A 21,997-nucleotide genomic window follows, 5' to 3' on the forward strand; every position below is an offset into this window, starting at 1 on the left:
TATGGGTCTAGGGGTCTTGTTGCTGTTGTCCTCTTCTCTTCTTGTTGAGGCAATGTCTAGTCTTGTCCCATGGCCTTTTTCTTTACAAAAAGCACAATGATTCTTGTAGAGAATTTCTATCTTAGTGCCAGACTTGATTCATAACTCACTGTCCCTCACCATTGGGGCTAAAATCCTATTAAAATTCCTCTCATATTTATGATCCCTCCCTCGTCCCTTTGCCTATGTCACTTTTCTCAGTCCCTCTCCCTAACTGACTGCTGCTCTAAAATCACTTCCCCTAACCCTCCGAGGCTTCTATATTTTTTTTTCTTATTACACTCCATGTCTTCTTCTATTTCCCTGAACAGCCACATCTGATTCATTTCTTTTAAGACTGAAGAGGACCTGAATAGGCTACTGACAATAAACTCAGGTAGGTTAGTGGGAAAACACCAAAGACTCCACCAAGGCTCTCAGGCTGACAGTGTTTTCTGAAACGAAAGGGTGATTAGTTTTCCAATTATAAAGGTCTGCAGAGGGAAATAGTCTCTACTGAAGGGAATGGAAGTTTGGAGGGTCTACTGGGACCCCAATGGTAAATAGCCACAGTGCCAAGGTAGAATCTGGTATCCCCGTACTCTGAGCTCTTAGAATTGTGGTCCCAGCAGCCAGTCCATCCCTGGTACTTCCATTTTGAATGGTTGTTTCTTTGGGAGTTGACTGTCCCCTCCCTGCCCCCTAATATCTTCTCCTGTGCCTGCTTGGCTTCCTCAGACCATGCCTCTCCCTAGCCTGGCCTGGGCAGAGTGGGCAGGTAGAGCCTTGCCTCCTGTTCCTTGTGGGGCAGGAATAGGAGGATGCTGGGGAGGAAGTTGGAAATTCAGGGGTGGGGTTCTCTATTCAGGAGGCTCCTAGATCTTAGTATAGATCTTTTGGAGGAGCAGAGGGTACTTGATGTTCTGGCTTCCTGTGGTGAGTTAGCCTGTGCTCTCAGGGTCAAAGTCTTCTGGCATAGCAGGCAGTGGAGCCAGACCTTATCAAGTCCATATGGCCTGGAGTTGGGCCATTTCCTTGAAAATGCTATTTTGTTCTAAGCCTTGAGACATACTTGTCCTCAAGACAGGTTCAGTAGAGCCAACTGAAATTTTTAACTCTTTCAGATAGATTTGTATTTGGAGAATAGATGTTCAGCATTGAGAGTTTATCTTGGTAGATTTTTAAGAAGGTTAGTAAAAAGATACCTTCCCTGTATTTTCTGTTGTTTTGTTGTTTTGATGACTTTTGTTTGAAATTAGCATGGCTCCTCCAGCTTTTTTTTTTCAGGCTATTTGCTTGGAAAGATTTTTTACAGCTTTTTATTTTGAGATCCCCTTTTTTGTTGCTGAAATCAGTCTCCTGTATGCAACAAAATGCTAAATCGTGTTTACATATCTAGTCTTTCCTAGGTTTTCCAATTTCTGGATTGTCAATTTATGTGACTTATTTCATTATTTTTATTTCTGTTTTCAGTTTCTTAGCTCATTTTTGGTACTTTCCTTTAGCTCTTAAAGTGATTTTTTGTGGTTTTGTATGTGTGTGTGTGTGTGTGTGTGTGTGTGTGTGTGTGTGTGTGTGTGTTTCCTTTTTAAGGGCTTCAACTTGTTTGCATCTCTTCTCTTGGGTTTCTTTTACTTCTTTAAGTGTGTTATTTAAGTACTCCTTGAAGATCTGTATCATCACCATGAAGTATGATTTTATGTCTGAATCTTGATATTCTGGTGACTTGAGGTATTCACTATTTTCAGTGGAGGGAGAAGTGGGTTTTTCTGTTGCAAGGTTTTCTTGGTTTCTGTTTCTTAGATTCTTTTGCTTGCCTTTTACAATCTTGTTATTGGTAATACTAATTGATCTTCTTGTCTCTTACTAGAACTTGTCTTTCCTGTGGGTCTGTGTTTCTGTGGTCTCTAGATGGAGATTTTTCTTGGCTTTTCAGCTCTCTGCATAGGCTATGAGTTCCAGACAGCAGCGCCAAGTTTTGATTCAACTTAATTGGCTCTGAGCTTGGGCTTGAATTATGTTTCCAGGCATCATTGAAACATTTTCACTGAGTGTTCTGAGTAGACTCTCTGGAGATAGACAGTGGAAAGAGAATGTTGACTTACCCTGAGCTCAGCCGTGAGGTCTGTCCTGCAGCTCCTCTGACTGTTCATTAACCTTTGTGCAGGCTACCAGCCCTAATCAAACTGGGTCAAGTCTGGCTTAAAGCTAGAAGTGTGTGTTCCCAGCCAGGACTGTCAACTGTGACTTTAGAGTTCCAGGGATATCACCCCTAGACTAGAGTGTAACTATTTTAGTGTTTATATATATTGGATATTAGCACTCTATCAAATGTAGGATCAGTAGATTCTTTCCCAATCTTTTGTATACCATTATTTGTTCATGGCAGCATTCTTAACCTTAGAGAAACTTGGCAATTTCTGCAGGTACCTTTGGTCAATTTTTGTTCTTAAAACATAAACCATTGGTATTCTGTTCAGGACAATTTTCTGTGTGCTTATGCGTTCTAATGTTTACGACAATTTCTCTCCTAACAGTTTCAGTATACTTGGCATTATACGAATGTCTTTGATCCACTTGCCTTTGACTATATGTATATATATATATATGTATATATATATATATATATATATATATATATATATATATATATATATAGACATATAGATGATATATAGATATATAGATATATAGATATATAGGTATATAGATATATAGATATATAGATATATAGATATACAGATATACAGATATACAGATATACAGATATACAGATATACAGATATATATATATATATATATATATATATATATATATAGAGAGAGAGAGAGAGAGAGAGAGAGAGAGAGAGAGTCTTTCAAAATACTCAATAGAGAACGTAGGAGCCAAAAGAACCTGGACAGGGTCATTTATACAATAAGAGAACACAAATGCCATCTCCTGCTACTATATCCAGCAAAACATCCAATTAACATAAAGGAAGAAACTGAAGTATTTCAAGACAGATCCAAATTCAAACAAAATCTGTCTAAGCATCTAGTTCTACAGTGGTTTCTAGAATGAAAACTCTAAGAGAAGAAAGATACAAAAGTAAAAACAATATAATAATCATGCAAAAATGAGGCCTAATGTAGAGATTCATAAGCACACAATGTCCACTATAAAAACAAACAAAACATGAACTAACAATTTCAATATCAATAGACTTCATCCCTTCCTAAAGACAAAGCTAACATAGTGGATATGAAAACAGAATCCAGAATTTCACTGATTACAACAATCACATCTCAATAACAAAGACAGATAATACATCAAACTAAAAGATAGAACAAATATTTAAGGATACAGTCCATAAAACAAAATATAGTTACCATCCTAATATCCAATAAATACAATTTCAAACAATGTTATCAAAAAAGATAGGAAAGAACACTACATAATAATCGAGAGAAAAATCTACATGATTTCTAAATTTTGCATAATTCTTCTTTAAAATGAACACAAATATTAATAAAAAGAAACTTTATTAAAGCTCCAAAGACACAATGAACCACGCACAGTCATAATGAGAGACTCTAACATCCAATACATATTAATGGACAGGCCATAGCAAAAGAAACTAAACTGAAACAAAGTGAAACTTAAAGAGGTTATAAATGAAATGATAATTACAGATATTGACAGACAATTTAAACTAAATCTAAAAAATATGTATCTTCTTCTTGGCACTTCCTGTTACCTTTTACAGAAGTGTCTATATAATTGGTCCCAAAATAAGCCTCAGCAGATAAAAGAATATTTGTATCATCTCATAAATCCTGCTGCACCACCAAAAGAAAGGTAGAATTCCAAAAACAAAACAATATAAAACCCACATACTCACGGAAACTGAATAAATCTCTACTTAATGATAACTTGGTACGGGAGGAAATAAAGTAAGAAATTAAAAACTTCCTGGAATACAATGAAAAAATTGCAGTGAATAACGTTATGGGACACGATGATAACAGGGCTGAGTATTTATTTAGAACATTAAATGCTGTGGCTAAGAAATTAAAGAGGTGCTACACTAGCAAATAAACAACACAACTGAAATTTCTAGAACAATGAGAAGAAAACATATCCAAAAAAGTAGATGGCAGGAAATAGTCAATCTTGGGGATGAAATCACCCATATTTAAATAAAGACAACAAAACAAAGAATCTACAAATATAAAAGCTGATTACATTAGAAAAAATCAACAAGATGGATAAACCCCTATCAAAACTAACATAAGGGTACTGAGAAAGTATTTAAGTTAACAAAATCAGAAATACAGAGGGAAACAAAAACAGAAACTGAAGACATTCAAAAAACTTATTGACTACTACAAAAACCCATCCTACAACAAAAGCTCATCCAACTACCAAAGTCTTTACTAATCAAAACTAGAAAATCTAGATGAATTGGATGATTTCCTAGACAGATACCATGTATCAGAGTTAACCCAAGATCAAGTAAACTATCTAAACAGGCCATACCGGCTAAGCAAATTGAAGTCATTTAAAACCTCTCAACCAAAAATGCCCAGGAATAGAAGGCTTTAATGAATAATTCTACCAGATCTTTCAAGAAAAGCTAATAACAATATCTCTCAAACTATTCCATAAAATAGAAATAGAAGTAACACCACAAAAGTTCACCCTGTAAATCTGTAATGACACAGGGATATCCACACATGAGAGACAGAGAGGGAGGTAGGGGATTGGAGAGAACTTTAGGTTCAGAACAATTTTAATTATTGATACAGATGAAAAAAATACTCAATAAACTTTTCACAAAATGAATATGAGTACATAGCAAACTGGTCACTCAACATGGTCAAGTTGCCTTCATCACAGGGATAAGAGGATGGTTTAATATATAAAAATCCATTAACATAATCAACTATACAAATAAACTGAAAAAATAAAAACTCATGATTATCTCATTAGATGTTGAAATGGATTTGACAAAATACAATACCCATTCATATTAAAAATATTATAGATATCATTAATTCAATTTTCATAACTAATCATATGGAAAGCAGTATAAATCAACCACAACTAATATAAAATTAAATGGAGAGATGCTTGAAATAATCCCTGTAAAATTAGGGACAAGAATGATATCCATTCTTCGCATCAATATATAATATCATAAAGTTCTAGCTAGGGCAATAAGACAACAAAATCACTACTTTTCGATTACATGAAGTCTACCAAAGCATCCCTGAAATTCTACCAAAGGATTTGAGATTTGCTGAAGAGCAAAGGGTACTAGCTAAAGGAGTGCTGCCAGTTTGGAAATTGGTGAAAAACTGTGTAGGAGATGAGGAATGGTGTAGTGCAAAGCTGGAGAAGGAAAATGATGCTCTAAATCAGGTTAGGGAAGATCACTCCCAGAATTCAGAGGCAGGAGAAGTGTCTAGTGAGGGAGAAATGTTGGAAGACAATCTAGAGAGCATAGCCAAAAGTTTGGAGAAAATGAAAGTAAGGATTGAACCTTTGGCTTTGGGGTCACCAACTCTGCCTCCTTATGCCCCAGACAGAACAGTAGGGCTTAGTTTTCATCTTAATATCCTAGGCACTAGAGCCTGGAAATCACTCCCAAATAGAGGGGAAGTAAGTAGAAATCTGACTAAGGTTTTCCAATGACCCACAGAGCCATTTGCAGACTTTGTGGCAAAGATGATGGAAGTGGGGGGACATGTTTTTGGAGATCCCGATACTGCCATACCTCTACTGAAACAGCTCATATTTGAACAGTGTACTAAGGAGTGTAGGCAAGTGATCACCCCATACAAGCACAAAGCTTTAGAAGCCTGGATGAAGGTGTACAGTGACCTGGGAAGGTTGCTAAAATGAATTTCTAAGTCAATCTCCATGCCTTAATGAGACCATAGCTGGTAAAGTGCTACATCTGTGTATGGTACTTGGGAGACAAGGATCCCAAACACTCCAGCAGAATAGGCAAAAATGCTGCTGCTGCCACCCAAAACTCATCTTGAAAACAACATTTTAACAGCATGAACATCATTTTGACAATCTGACCAGTGTATTCAAAGAAAAATTCCTTAGGTTCTCTCGTAATTTAGTATAGATAAACCAATGTCTAACAAGAAGTTGAATTTTCTTCCAGTCCTGCAGTCTTAATACCAAAATATATTGATCTCTGAAGCCCACCAGTTTCCAAGCATCATCATTAAGCATATTCTCCATGTCTTGGATGTCTAGAAAAGCCAATTCAGGAATAATTAAAGTGGTCTTTATCAGCAGACTCATATCTTTGAGAATGTAGTGCTGTTTTGTTTTTTTTTTTTTTTTTTTTTTTTTTTTTTAACCAAAGATTTGTGGCATCCTAGCAAATGCTGAGATCACATAAGAAATATGAGGGTTATTATCTTCTGTAAAATTGAGGTCTGTCTGTGTTTTCAAAAACAAAGCATCACATCTGAAGTATATTGCATGAATTTCTTTGTCACAACTGCTAGACAAATGAGACTGATGCATACTGTAGCCTTCACTATTAGCAGTCTCAGCTACTTCTGAACTGTTTTCTTAATAATGTACTTCAATGACGGTATAAGGAAGTCATAATAGGGGACAAAATTTCCTTTTGTAGTATGCAAATTTTTGCAACTTATATAAAAGATGACAACTTGTTCCAAAACTAACTTGTTGCCGTTCCAAATCAGCTTCTGGACCTTGAGTACCATAATGAATGCTGATGGTTATACAACTTATCCAAGTTCTGAATAAACAGCAATTAGACACAATACTCAGTGAAGTTAATGAGGGCAGCCCATGCATAGGCCAGCATTGGTAGGCTTCCTTATTGGTTCATGAACTGAAGCAAAGCAACAATCGCCCTCTCATGAATTTTTTTATAGCCATGTGCAATATCTGTAGCCATCTGGCCTGCTGCCTTGCAGACTGCATACAGAACCCTTGAATGATGATCCTGGAGGAAAAGCAAAAAAAAATTTACAATCTCATTTAGAAATATTTTTATTTGCTGGTCCCATTCTCAGCTTTAGCAGATAAGGCCATTTAACCTGCATGTATAATGTGTTCTTTTTTTTTAACAACTTTATTTTACAAAACCAAGATAAATGTACAGATTTTAAGCATTTTTTGCATAAAATTATACAATACATTTTTGTCAGTACTTTTTTTTCAGATTTTAAAATAATTTTTACATAAAACTGTAAGAATATATTTGTTAGTCAGTACATGAATTTTTTAAAGGTTTGATAGTATGCATTGAAAAATTAATAGTTACAATGAGCATAAAGTACATGTAAAACAAAATGTAACATGGAAATAGTCAAATTTTTCTTGTGTATAAAGATTTTTTTTTGTTTTGTTTTGCTTTGTTTTCTTTATTTCTTGGACTTCATACAGTCTGTGAGTTGTTTCTGGGGCAGTACGAGCCTCTGGGGTTAGCATCCCATTATCAGTGGCTGCATATTATGTCTGTTCTTTTGTGACTGGGTTATCTCACTCAGAATGATATTCTCTAGATGCATCCATTTTCTTAAGAATTTGGTCAAGTCATTGTTTCTGGTGGATGAGTAGTATTCTATTGTGTAAATGTACCACAATTTTTATATCCATTCATCTTCTGAAGGACATCTGGGTTCTTTCCAGCTTCTGGCTATTATAAATAGAGCTGCTATGAACATTGTGGTGCATATAACTTTGTTGTGTACTAAAGTGTCTCTGGGGTATATGCCCAGAAGTGGAATAACTGGGTCTTCAGGTAGTATTATGTCCAAATTGTTGAGGTATCGCCAGACTCATTTCCAGAGTGGTTGTATTAGTTTGCAACCCCACCAACAGTGGAGAAGGGTTCCTCTTTCTCTGCAACCTCGCCAGCATCTGTTGTCATCTGAGTTTTGGATCTTGGCCAATCTGACTGGTGTGAGGTGGAATCTCAGGATTGTTTTGATTTGCATTTCCCTGATGGCTAAGGATGTTGAGCACTTCCTCAGATATTTCTCAGCCATTCGATATTCCTCAACTGAGAATGTTTTGTTTAGCTCTGTACCACATTTTTTAGTAGGGTTATTTTATTCTCTGGTGTCTAGCTTTTTTAGTTCTTTGTATACCTTAGATATTAGGCCTCCATCTGATGTGGAGTTGGTAAAAATCTTTTCCCATTCTCTTGGCTGCCGTTTTGTTTTCTTGACAATGTCCTTAGCCTTACAGAAACGTTGCAATCTCATTAAGTCCCATTTGTTAATCTTTGACCTTAGAGCTTGAGCTATTGGTGTTTTGTTCAGAAAATTTTCTCTTGTGCCTATATGTTCTAAAGTTTTCCCTACTTTCTCATCTAATAGTTTCAGTGTATCTGGTATAATGTGTTCTTTAATCATTGGCAGATTTTACAAAGTCTTGATCATTAGTTTCAATGCACTCTCACCAGCAACTAAATTGCTATAAAAATCATTGTCTTCTACCTCATTAGCAATTTCCCAGTCTTGTCCTTCCAGGTTAACCATCATTGCCAATATTTGTGGAATAGTCTGTGTAATGTTAGTGGCATTCTGTCTTAACATAACATCTGCAATCTCTAAAAGCACCACATTCCTTACAAGGTCAAGTTGTGCACCAAAATATTGAGATTAGTGTTTTCACACAACATTAGACTTTACTGTAGAGCTCCTTCTAAGTAAGTTTGCAAATGCTTTAGAACAGTATATGCATCTCAACAATGGATATTAAGGCCAAATTATCTTTATAGAATCATAAGTTATTGACAGGCTGTAAGAATCCAGATAGCAAGTATGCAAAGTGTTTGAACAATGTTAAACTGAAATAATTTGAAAAAAAATTAAGGCACCTGTAACTCTGGCACACAGCTTCATGATCTAAGGATTTTATTTGGATATGTTCAACTATCATCTGTTTGATGGCATCCAAAGTATGCTGTTGCTTGTATTCAACAATTCCAGAAAAGATGTAAACTATGATAATGGCAGCTTCCTGGAATCCCCTATTTTGTAAGCTGAGAAAATGAGAGGAATCTTCAAACTTTAAGATAATTGGATGTTGCCATCCTCATAAATTAAAATCCTGGCCAATTCTGCAGCAGTATAATGCTTGATTGCGTTTTGATTTGAATAGTCACTAACAATTCACTAATTTCTGATCTTTCTGACATTTGATGAAAGAACTAGAGTGATTTCATCAAATGCAGAGAATAAATGATGTCTTAGGAAAACAGTGATCATTTCTCTATTCTGTTTAGCATCTGATTTTTTTTCTGATAGCTTATAAGAGAAAAATAATCTTGGATCAGCCTGGGAGAACCTCTTAGGCTTACTCCACTTGTTTCTGAACCACAGTGTAAGGGCTGAGCAGATTTCCAAGGAGCAGGTAGAACTGTTGCTGTTCTGCTGTGGCCACAGTCATAACACTTGAAGGGAAAAAGAGAAAAAAGGAAGTGAGGGAGGCTCTGGCAGGACAACAGTAGTGTTCACTTTTTAATTTATGATTTTGTTAATTTGAATATACTCTCTGTTATTCTGGCTAAGGTTTCAACTATGTTGTTGATTTTCCTCAAAGAACTGGCCCCTGATATTATTGATAATTTAGACAGTTCATTTTCTTTCTACTTGGTTGATTTCAGACCTGAGCTTGATTATTTTCTTCCTTCTAAGCCTATATCTGCTTTCTTTTATTCTATAGCTATCAGATGTGCTGTAAAGATGTTAGTGTATACTCTCTCCAGATTCTTTTTTAAAGACATTCAAAGCTATGAGATTTCCTCTTATCACTGCTTTCCTTGTGTTCCATAATTTTTGTATGTAATGTTTTTTTTTTTTACTTTAAATTACTATTTTTTTTCAAATTTCTTTCTTTATTTCTTCTATGACCAAGTTGTTTTAAATTGAACATCATCCTGCTTCTCTCTGTGTGGGGATTTCTGTTTTCATATGTTTATTTTTTCCGGAAAACCAACATTAGTCTATTGTGGTCTTATAGGATGTAAGGGATTATTTCAAACTTCTTGCATCTGATGAGGGCTGTTTTGTGACAGACTATATGGTCAGTTTTGGAATAGGCACTACGATGTGATATGAAGTTATATTCCAGTGTTTTACAATGAAATGTTTCCGACATATCTGTTGAATCTATTTCATTCATAATGTCATGTAAACAGATACTGTCATCCAGCCAGAATCACAGATTACCCCAGATAGTATCTGTACCTGTACAAAAGTCAAAGCTTGCTCTCCCAAACCTGCAACACCTACAGAAATGTTTAGTCTTAGGAGCTATGATACTACAGATCCTTCACACCATGGCCTTCAATATCTCAAGGCAGCTTGTCTCCCTAAAGCTCTGATACGTCAAGGATCCCATGATCTCAGGATCACAGAATCACATGAACAGCGAGACAGCTGGACTCTGAGAAGTACTGACATATCCAGGATCCCAAGAAGAAAGGGCTCCTGTGAAAGATAACCAAGGGAGATAAAATTAGAGATAACCAGATGGGAAAGTCAAGCACAGGAACATAAACTACAGGAAAAAAAGCTAATATGTGTCATCAGAAACAAGTTCTTCCAATACCCCAAGTACTGGATACAGCATCACACCTGAAATTTCATATTTGGATTTGAAATCATATATTATGTTGATGATAGAGGATGTTAAGAAGGACATAAATAGTTTTTTTTCAAGAAATACAGGAGAACATATTTAAGCAGGGGAAGAAATTGGGGAATAACCCCCACAAGGAATCTAAAATAAAAATAGAAAAAAAATAAAGAAATCAAACTGGGAATAGAAAACCTAAGATATTGATCAGAATCTTAAATGCAAACATCATTCACAGAATACAAAAGATAGAAGATAATATCTCAGGTGCAGATTATACAATGGAAAAATTGACATAACAGTCAAAGAAAATGCTAAATTAAAAAGCTTCTAACCCAAAGCATCCAGAAAATACAGGACACTATGAGAAGACTAAACCTAAGAATAATAAATATATAAGAAAGCTAAAATTCCCAAATTAAAAGAACAGTAAATATTTTCAACCAAGTTATACAAGCAAAGTGACCAAACCTAAAGAAAGAGATAACCAAGAATATACAAAAATGCTACAGAACTCCAAATAGATTGTTGCAGAAAAAAATATTTTCCATAACATAATAATCAAAACAAAATGAACAAAAGAAATCTAAGCAAATATGAAAAGCAGTAAGGGAAAAAGATTAGTAACATAAAAGCAGACCTATTAGAAGAACAGCAGATTTCTCAACAGAGACTATGAAAGCAAGAAGATCCTTGAGAGATGTCATACAGACTGTAAGATAACGCAAATGCCTGGTCAGGTTAATATATCCAGCAAAACTCTTAATTATCACTAATGAAGAAACCAAGACTTTTCTTCTATGCTGCAGTTGCCTATCAGATGCACATCATCTCTTAAAAAACCCGTATCCATGATGCTGTACATAAATCAAAGTAGAATACCTGACTCACAAAACTAGCATTTTTGTTATGCTATTTCTTTTCTTCTTTCATCACTGTCTTTACAGTGGGACTCACTATTTGGTCACATCACATCAGCAAGTTCTTTCATACTGGCTCCTATAAAGAGACAAAATAGAAAAAAAAAGATGAGTACACTTTCTTTCAAGCTGAAATATAAATAAAATACAAGCTACCTCCTGTAAAGTGTGTTTTTCAGAAAACCTTCATGTGGCCTTACTTGTCATTTTGAATCCGTTGTATATATTTTTATAGCACATGTGTGATTATGCTTATGTGTATGTATGTTTATAAGTATATGTGTATTGTCTATATGTCTAAGTGTATATTGTGTATGTATGCATGTATATGCATATACGTGCTCTGTGTATGTGTTTACATGCATGTATGTTTATATGTACTATATATATATAAATGATTTTGTGTATGTATGTGTGTAAGTGCACATATGTATATAGATATACATATTTATGTATTTCATATGTGCATATAAGTGTATGTATGATTATGTATATATATATATAAATATGACTGGGTGTATTCATTCATGTATATACGAATGGATGCATGTATAAATGCTCATATAATACACACACAATATATATAGAGAAAACGGAAAAGTGATAAGGAGGAAAAGAGAAAGAGATTTTTGTGTATCATAACAGAAAGAAGCATGATGGGTCATTGGTAATGATTGTGGATTTTGAAGAGGTTAAGAAAGTATTGTCTCACATCAATGCCACTGTAGAACATAGCTTATCAGATAAGATACTTGCATGCTCTAGCATGAAGCAGAGAGAAACATGAACAGTATAAGTAATTTTTGAAGAGACCATGCTTATAATTATGAGTAAACACAAAGATTAAATTTGAAAGGGAACAAAGTTTTTAAAAAAAGAGCCAAAAGTTAGAACTTTTAAAAAAATGATTTCTAATATTATTTATATTAAACAAAGAAGCACCAAATAATACAAATAAAGCAAGTTTTCACAAACATGGGTGTGCATAGTAAATCAAGATGCTAAAATATGTTGCTATAGACATTGCATTCTGTTGTTAACAAAATAATTTTCTTCTTTCATGTTCTGGCTTTCATAGTGATAGAAAAGTAGCCAAGATCTCTACTTAGTGAAGAAATTGTGTGCTGAGATGTGCAACAGCAATGTTGACATTATGTGGGCCATTATTTATTGAATCCAACTGTATTCAAAATATTCACAATCAATCTTATGGTGCAAAGTTAGCAGGGGAATTTTTTAGTCTATTGTTAACGGACATGATCTAAGCATTTTTTAGGACCATGCAGTAGAGCTGTGGATCATCTTCCTAATAGAAGATAATTTTTTCAAGGGTAGTTTTTCAATAGATACTCATAAATGTTTAATATTGAGGTTATTTTTAAAGTAGATGTGTATTGCTTGGTTCAAAATATAATTTTATTTTCTCTGGTGATTTTATGTATTTACTACTACTTTAAAACTACTTTTATTTATTCTGAAAATATTATTTTAGCTATCAAGAAGTTATAAAACTGAATTCACAGCAATTACCTCAAAACTGAACAACCAGCATGAACATGACATTCAGTTTTCTGGTTAATTCCATGATAGGCTAAATTAGCTCAATGAAAAAGCATTCTATTTCATATGATTTTCTATTTTCTCTTGTGTACCACTTTTTATTATATCTGATAGAACTCTTTTATTTCAAAATACCTGCAAACCCTTTGCATATATTTTAAATACATGTTTTGTTATTTTCATTATATTTGGAAGGGTATCATTTTGAAATCAAATGTTGAGGAATAAGTGATTGAGAAAATTTCTTGTACTTATCTTAGAATTGATTTTTATTTTCACCACCTACATGATAGCTCACAGACATCCAGTACTCAAATTCCATGTGATATTCCTGCATGTTCTGAATTCTATCATAGAACAAATGCATATAATACACATATGTATACAAAATCAAAATATTCAGATACATAAATAATGAATACTTAATATAAACAGCATATATTTAGTTGCTTGTTATAAATTATTTCTCCTCCATATCTAATCATGGAATATAAGCAAGGTCATCTAAATATGAAAAACATTACATCCACATATCACATATTCAAAATTTCCAATACTGTTAAATAACCATGAGTACATGAGAGACAATACCTGAAGCAAATTCTGTGTAGTACTCAATCCTAGCATACTCTAAATGTGCCACCTTTTTACCAATCTCTTGGACATCCTATACAACTGCTTATTTACTCAGAGTTTTTTTTTTTTTTTTTTTGAACAACACATCTTTCAGTCAGGTTAAAAGTCTATATTGAAGCCAGTAATGATTATTGTTTGTCTATAAAAGATATGAATGAATAATAAACAAATCTATGTGAACCATCATAACCGTTACAACACTTAAATACTTAAATAAATTTATATACTATTAAAATATTTAAAAATAAAACCATTGAGAGTAACTAAATTCTCCAAAAATTATGTGGATATATTTTACCTCAGTTTGGATTTTATATGAAGATTACATAGTAGACGAGAACATAGTGTATACAGAATAGGTGTTAAAAAGATGCTACACAAGAATAAAAATTTCCCTTGATATAACCTATGCGTAGCAGAAATAAAAACCCAAGTACAGTTTCTGCTTAGCAGATATGGACAGAGTACTGGGAAGCATGGACTCATGGATGCAGTGACTTTGAGCAGCCATATATCTGTTCCATCCTGGAAAGAAAAATACATCATGAAGATAAAAGAAGTTCCATAAAGAACTACAAAACTGCTCACTAGAATAAGAATACTTTGTGTAGCTTTGGTCTCATGAAACTACTTAGTAGCCAAGGATCTGTGAATATGCTGGACCTTCTGCTTATGCTTGACCAAGATAAACACCAGGAAGCAACTGGTCAACATCATGATTCCCAAACACGTAAAATCACTGGCAGCCAAAATGATTACATACACTCTATAAGTTTGTTTAGAAGGATGTGCTGCTAAACAGTACAACAATTGTCTATATTCAGTAAGATTTCTTTTTTCCTCATGTTAGTCACATTTATGATTACTAAGCTATGTACAAGCAGACACAGGGATCAACACAACACCAGAGACGGACTAATGATTTTGGAAATTTTGGCTTTGAGCTGGGCAGACTTAAAATTGCTGGGTCTAATTGTGATGGCTTGAATGACACTCAAAAGACATGTGGATCCAAGGGAAAATCCTCCAGTTTTTGTATGTAAATAAAAGAGTAGTTTACATACAATTTCATCTAGAAAATATGTATAACCAAAAGCAGACATTATCTGAGGAATTCCTCTGCTGATAATAAGCATAATGATGGCCCAGATAAGGTGTTTGATAATTAGATATATAGGCCTTGTCTTGATCCCAGAGAAGTCTGCAATAATAGAGCAATAAACCAATGCAGAATTCCCCAACATTCCCAGCACAGTATTGGATAAGAAAAAGACCCCCATGGTCATGTCTCTCGAAGCCATTCTCTCATGTTATGGGGAATGTCACTCTGTATTACATCCTACCATTACACAATGGACAGTAAGGATTAATACCTTCGTTGTACATAAACTATGTGCTTTAAAATTCACAAATATAATATTTTATACTAAAATTTATATCTATTGTGATGTAAAAATAAAGTACTTCTACATTTTTTCTTACAATATATATATATGTGTTTTATATGTATACTGGTTTTTGTCTTTAATACTCTTCATATGAATTTTAAATGAACATCTACTTTGTTATTCAGGGTCTATTTTTCATAATTGAGTATATTTTTACATATTCTATTAATTTTCAAAATATGCTATTGCTTTATGTCACATTTAATTTGTAAAATATCAAAATGTACCAATGCTAATCACATGTAAAACTCATCAATTTAATATAAATATAATATTTTTTAGACTTGTGATTTTTTTACTGATTTTCCTTGTAATCCACTCACTGCTACACTCCCAGTGCCCCCTCTCACAATCCTCCCCATAGCCCCAACTTTTTTTTGTTTTTATTTTTTTTTAATTTAAAATGCTCATTCAATACTGAAATAACAACCATGACAACTTTAGGCATTTATTAAGTTAGGGCAAAATTAACACTACATATGTATTTACTATTCTATCATAATTGTCTACAATAAGGCAAATAGAAATTTTGAGTGTCTGCATGCACAGTGGAAACTACTTTACTGTGAGGCAAAGAACATATGTGATATATAAGTACATTGGTTCAAAGAAGAAGATGCAGATCAAAGGCATTTCTGCAAGGTAGAAATCACAGCAGAGCAGACAAGAATACTCAGCACTGAACAAATGATGCTGAAATTGACAAGACAAAGAAATTTCATTAGAAGCAATTGAAATTCGAATCCCATTTGTCTGAATATTTCCACACATTTATCCTCATAAATTAAGACAAAGCTGTTATAAATGCTCTTAGTTTCTAAGGAAGAAAAAGAAATAGCCTTCTGTTATTGTGCCACTTAGCGTAAATGTATCGAAAAGGAAACTACCAACTGCTGAGGTGACTGAGAATTAAACTGAAAGCCTGAATTAAGCAAGGAGTTATCAGATTTATGTTCAGCTCTTTTGATGACTGGGCCATGCCAGGTCTAACACCTCACTGAGTTGGTATTTGTGTGTATGCGTGTGTGTGTGTGTTTGTGCGTTTGTGTGTGTGTATGTGTGTGTGAGTGTGTGTGTGTGTGTGTATGTGTGTGTGTATGTGTTTACGTGTCCCTTTAAATATGGTGACGAATATTTAAGAAAAAAAATTCCACTTGGTACTAGGACTCCTGTGGCAATTTCCCTTACTAAAGAATATGAGGAAAAGAAGTCAGAACACAGAAGCCTCTTTTTTTTTTTTTTTTTAACCGTGTGGGCCATTTCTATGCTTACTAAAGCATGAACACAGAGGCTTTTATTTATGAATTAGTGCCCAGGATTTATACTAGGCTTGTTTCCCACTAGCTTGTAACTCAAGTATTCTGTTTATACTAACCTAAGTTCTGCTGAATAGCTAGATTGTTACTTCTCCTCAGTTTCAGACTTCCAACAAAGACACATGCAACACAATGTTCATAGCAGCCCCATTCACAATTACCAGAAGCTGGAAAGAACCCAGACGCCCCTCAGTAGACGAATGGACACAAACATTGTGGCACATCCACACAATGGAGTACCACCCAGCTATCGAAACAATAACTTTATGAAATTCTTAAGAAAATGGATGCACCTAGACAATATCACCCTGAGTGAGGCAACCCAGTCACAAAAGAAAAGACACAATATGCAGTCACTGATAATTGGATACCAACCCCAAAAAAGCTCTGAACACGCTGAAAGAACTCACAGACTATACGAAGAAAAACAAAGGCCAAAAAAAAAAAGAAAGAAAGAAAGAAAGAAAAATAAATATGCTTAATCTTTACACACCAAGAAAACTTTGACTATCTCTGGGTTACATCCCGTTTTACATGTACTCCACGCTCACTGCAACTAGTAAAATCCCAATGCATACTGTTAAACCCTCAAAAAAAAGTCAAGCACTGACAAAAATTCATTCATATACTTTTATGCAAAAATGCTTTTAAAATTTGTACATTTATCTTTGTTTTTTAAAATAAAGTTGTTCAATTAAAAAACAAAACAAAAAAGAAAACACAAAAATTAGGAACAAAATAACCATTTCAATATTTAATTTTAATATATAAATGAAGATATATAAAATATATACATTTACATTGTTCATATCTTTTATTAGAGAAAGTATCAGAGAAACTAAATTGCTGATAGAAATAGAGATGGGATATAATAGATCCTTTCAAAAAGATCCTGTGTGGGAACTACATAGAAAAATATAATATGGCTAATATTATGAGACAAACCTTGACAATGGTTACAGAGCTATCATGAAAAGCAGGTATTAGTGTATAAAAATAATTTCACCCAAGATAGAATCTATTTTTTTAAACAGTTAAGATGCTGTGGTGTATGAGGGTATCAATTCATATAAAAATACAAGAAGAACACTCTGGAGAGCTAATGACTAAGCCATGAGTAGAAAGATACCCACATACCAAGCAGAAAGATGTGAAAGGGCATTCTAAGAGAAAAGACCAAAAAGAAAGAAACGTTTGGGAAGCCATCAGGTTTTTTTTTTTTTTTTTTTTTTTTTTTTTTTTTGTAGTAACGTTATCTTTATTATTTTTTTTTTTGTTTTTTTAAACGACTTTATTTTGCAAAACAAAGATAAATGTAAAGATTTTAAACATTTTTTTGCTTAAAATTATACATTTTTGTCGGTACTGTTTTTTCAGACATTAAAATAAATTTTACATAAAACCATGTGAATATGTTTTTTAGTCAGTACTTGACTCTCTTCAAGGGCCCGACAGCATGCATCGAAAACGTACCAGTCGCAATAAGCGCAAAGCACATGCAAAACAAAACGCAACATGGAAACAGTCAAAGTCCTCCTGTTTTGTGAAATTATGTATTTAAACAGTCTCTATTTACCAGGAAAGTGTGCAGGAATTAGACATTCAATTTCTCTCATACCATTCAGAATGTGCTGCATTGTATCCCTGGAAAAGAGAAAGAGAATGGCTCAGAGTTCTGCATTCAAAAAGCTGGCTGCAACTGGCCTGTATTCTGCAGGCCTCAGGGAAGGTACTAAGACTCACTATGTCATATGCTAAATGTAGTACTACTGGTCATTAAGCTGGATACATCGACTTTCTGTAGTCACGATAATGAGTTGACATGTTGATATACTAAGAATTCATCTTCTCTGAAGTCAAGATGATGTCATAAGTAGCATCTGTGATCCTTTCCTAATGAGGAAATTGACATCTTTTTCACGATTACAAATTTCAATAATCTTTCAATTATTACTGCACAGGGATATACTGAAAAAGTTGTCTGACTTCTGTTCTCTTGAGGTTTTAAAAATAAAGGGAATACAAGAAGCTAGAACTGAAAAATCAATTCTAGGGAAGAGTAAGAGATGTTGATACTGGAAGTTCTGTTTGAAAATTTGAAACTATTTAAGCCAGTGACTCTAAACATTACTAAATATACAAACAGAAAATAATCAGAACACATGCATACACATGCACTACCAGAGAAACTGCCATCTTGTTTTGTTGCTATATTTTTTTCCTGAGAGTAAAACACCAGTTGTAGAAATTTGTTGTGAGTACCAAACATAGATAAATTAATGGTACTTTCTATAATTTTTTTTCAAAAGAGAGGGAATGTGTTATTCCAATTTAGGAACCTAGGAAGTTAAGTATGCAAAATGAAAATAAAACACCAACATAACCTTTTTTGTGTTATGTCTACTTTAATTGATAACTTAAATCACACATAGAAAATGTTATCTGTTTTTCTCAGTTTTACCCAACAGTTACCTTACAACAGACGGGTATGCCTGAGTCACTATAGAAGAGGCTGTTCCTCCCCTCTTCTCTTTCTCTTGCATTTTAGCTCCTGCTCTTTCTTTTTTCCCCTTCACTCCTCTCTCATTCCTTTCCCTAAATCTACTCCACTATTCTCTCTCTCTCTCTCTCTCTCTCTCTCTCTCTCTCTCTCTCTCTCTCTCTCTCTCTCTCTCTCCCTCCCTCTCTCTGTCTCTCTCTCTCTCTTTCTGTCTTTCTGTCTTTCTCCTTCTCTCTTCCGTTCTATGTTCCCACTACGTCTTAACTCCACACCCCATGTCCTCAATAAACTCTTTCACAATGAAGGGGTGACTCAGCTTTGTCCCTCTGAAGCACGTTTTACCCCACACTAGACTTCACCTGCACTAAAACATACTTTTTATTGTATTATGAACACACCATCAAACCTATGCATTCTTGGCATCCTGAGAATCTACAACTCCCTCTTTCATCTGTGAGTGACTGTGCGCGAGAAATACAGACTCTAGAGCTATCTGGGGTGTTGTTAATTTGCTAGTGAGTGATCTCTCCATTTTTCTTTCATGTGGTTATTTAGTTCTAGGAACTTCTCAGTTTCAGCCATCTCCACTGTGCCTCATAAGTATGTTGTTTATTCAATTTCATTTAATTATTGGTTATCTACAATATTTCTGTTTTATCTTAAAGCATCTTTTCATTTAATAATACATTTTTGAATTTCCATGAATGTGTGAGTTTTCTGTTGTTTTTGTCATTATTGCTGATAATCAGCTTTAATTCATGGTAGACCAATAGAGACTATTCCTATATTTCTTCCATTGTTCTCCTTATTCCTATCCATCCTTGGAATCTGCAGTTCCAGCCACCTTGTTATCCAAGCATATTTTTCTATATGTGTCTATTAGAGGGTGCATTTGCTCCTAAATGTTCTCTCCACACTAGTGCTCTGACATTCCCTACATTGGGAAAACATGCCCTCCCTGAGCAAAAGTCTTCTTCTCACATTGATGCCAGACACTGATATTTTCAGCTACATGTGCAATTGGAGCAATAGGTCTTTGAATATATGCTCAGTGGTTGATGATTTTTCCATGGGTGTTTTGGAGGGTTTGGTTAGTTGATAAAGGTTTCTTCTCATGAGGTTGCAACACCTTTAAGTTCTTTAAGCCTTTTCTTTAGCACCTATGTTAGGGTCCCTGAGTTCTTTCTGATGGTTAGCTGCAAGTGTGCCCATCTGCATCTGTATAACTCTGGCAGAGCCCCTAAGGAGGCAACTCTAGCTGGTTCCTGCCAGTATTTCTTGGCATCATCAATGTGCCTTTTATTGGTGGGTGTATATGAGGTAGATCCCCATGTGACCCCACCTCTGAATGACCATTTCTTCAATCCCTCTTCATTCCTCTGACTTTGTATTTCCTCCCATGAGTGTTTTGTTCTACGTTCTATGAAGGAATGAGATATCTATGTTTTGGTTTTCCTTCTTTTTGGGGCTCATAAGTTCTGTGAATTGTTTTTTTGTTTGTTTGTTTTTTGTTTTGTGTGTATGTGCTTGGATGTGTGTGTGTGTGTGTGTGTGTGTGTGTGTGTGTGTGTGTGTGTGTGTGAGTGTATGTGTGTGTGTGTTCAAAGTTTTCTGGGGCTACTATCGACTTATCCGTGAGTGCATACCATATGTTTTCTTTTGTGATATGTTTATCTCACTTAGATTGAAAGTCTGTAGTTCTACATATTTGCCTAGGAATTTCAATAAGGCATTGTTTCTAATAGCTGAGTTGTCCATTATGTAAATGTATCATGAATTCTGTATCCTTTTCTTTGCTGAAGATCATATTAATTTTTTCTTGCTTCTGACTATTATAAATAAGGCTGCTGAGACTTGATGGAGCCTGTGTCCTTCTCATAGATTGGATCTTTTTTTGGGCATATGTCCAGCAATTTATGGAAGTGATGGAAAAGTTTATGGAAGTTAATGCTGTCATATCCCCCAGTGTTACCTTAAAGGGATTAAATACAGACATTCCTTGCTGACTTTGTAGCTTAAAGGCCTGAAGAACTAGAGTCTTTTCTTTACAATGATTTGCTGGTATTCACTTCTAGGTCTATCCCCAGAAAAAGATGGCAAAAAGCAAATAATTTTTTCTGTGATTTATCTTTTTTGCTGAGAGAGAAAAATGTAAAATTTTCTGAAAATTCATTGCTCATTTTGTGGAAAATGTTTATCAAAGGTTCTCTTACACAGGGTATAGGAAATTTCAAAATAAAACAGTAAATATGTTCTGTGTTTTCTTAAAAAAAAGAACTGGATCTTTAGGTAGTACTATGTCCAGTTCTCTGAGAAAAACACCAAACAGATTTCCAGAGTGTTTGCACCAGCTTACACCACCATCAACAGTGAAAGAGTGTTTCTCTTGCTCTATATCCTTGGAAGTATCTGCTGTTATCTGAGTTTTGATCTTAACACTTCTGACTGGTATGAGGTGGAATCTCAGGTTTGTTTTAATTTGCATTTCCCTGACTAAGAATGTTGTTGTTCATTTTTTAAGTGCTTCTCAGTCATTCAGTATTCCTTAGATGATTGTTTCTTTTTTGTTTGTTTAGCTTTGCACCCCATTTTTTTTGCAGCTGGTTATCAAATTTAAGATATATTTCTTTTTTTTAAACAACTTTATTTTACAAAACAAAGATAAATGTACAGATTTTAAACATTTTTTGCTTAAAATTATACATTTTTGTCAGTACTTTTTTCAGATTTTAACATAATTTTTATATAAAACTATATGAATATAGTATTTAGACAGTACTTGATTTTTTTCAAGGTTTGGTTGTATGCCTTGAAAACTTAATAGTTACAATGAGCTAAAGTACATGTAAAACAAAATGTAACATGGAAATAGTTAAAGTTTTCTTGTTTTGTAAATTTTTTTGTTTTGTTTAGTTTTCTTTATTTCTTGGACTTCATACAGTCTGTGAGTTGTTTCTGGGGGAGTG

General features: G+C 34.3%; 1 pseudogene across 1 annotated transcript; it reads right to left on the bottom strand.

The window, feature by feature from the left end:
* Positions 1 to 6,875: 6,875 nt before the first annotated feature.
* Positions 6,876 to 15,068, bottom strand: LOC308439955 (vomeronasal type-1 receptor 4-like; annotated as a pseudogene). Its single transcript has 4 exons — positions 14,174 to 15,068; positions 9,372 to 9,464; positions 8,506 to 8,635; positions 6,876 to 7,004 (listed from the first exon to the last, which is right to left on the bottom strand). The product of its transcript is annotated as a vomeronasal type-1 receptor 4-like (transcript).
* Between the last annotated feature and the right edge of the window lie 6,929 nt (positions 15,069 to 21,997).

Source organism: Micromys minutus, assembly GCF_963924665.1.
Source record: "Micromys minutus genome assembly, chromosome: 30".
Classification (NCBI taxonomy): domain Eukaryota; kingdom Metazoa; phylum Chordata; class Mammalia; order Rodentia; family Muridae; genus Micromys; species Micromys minutus.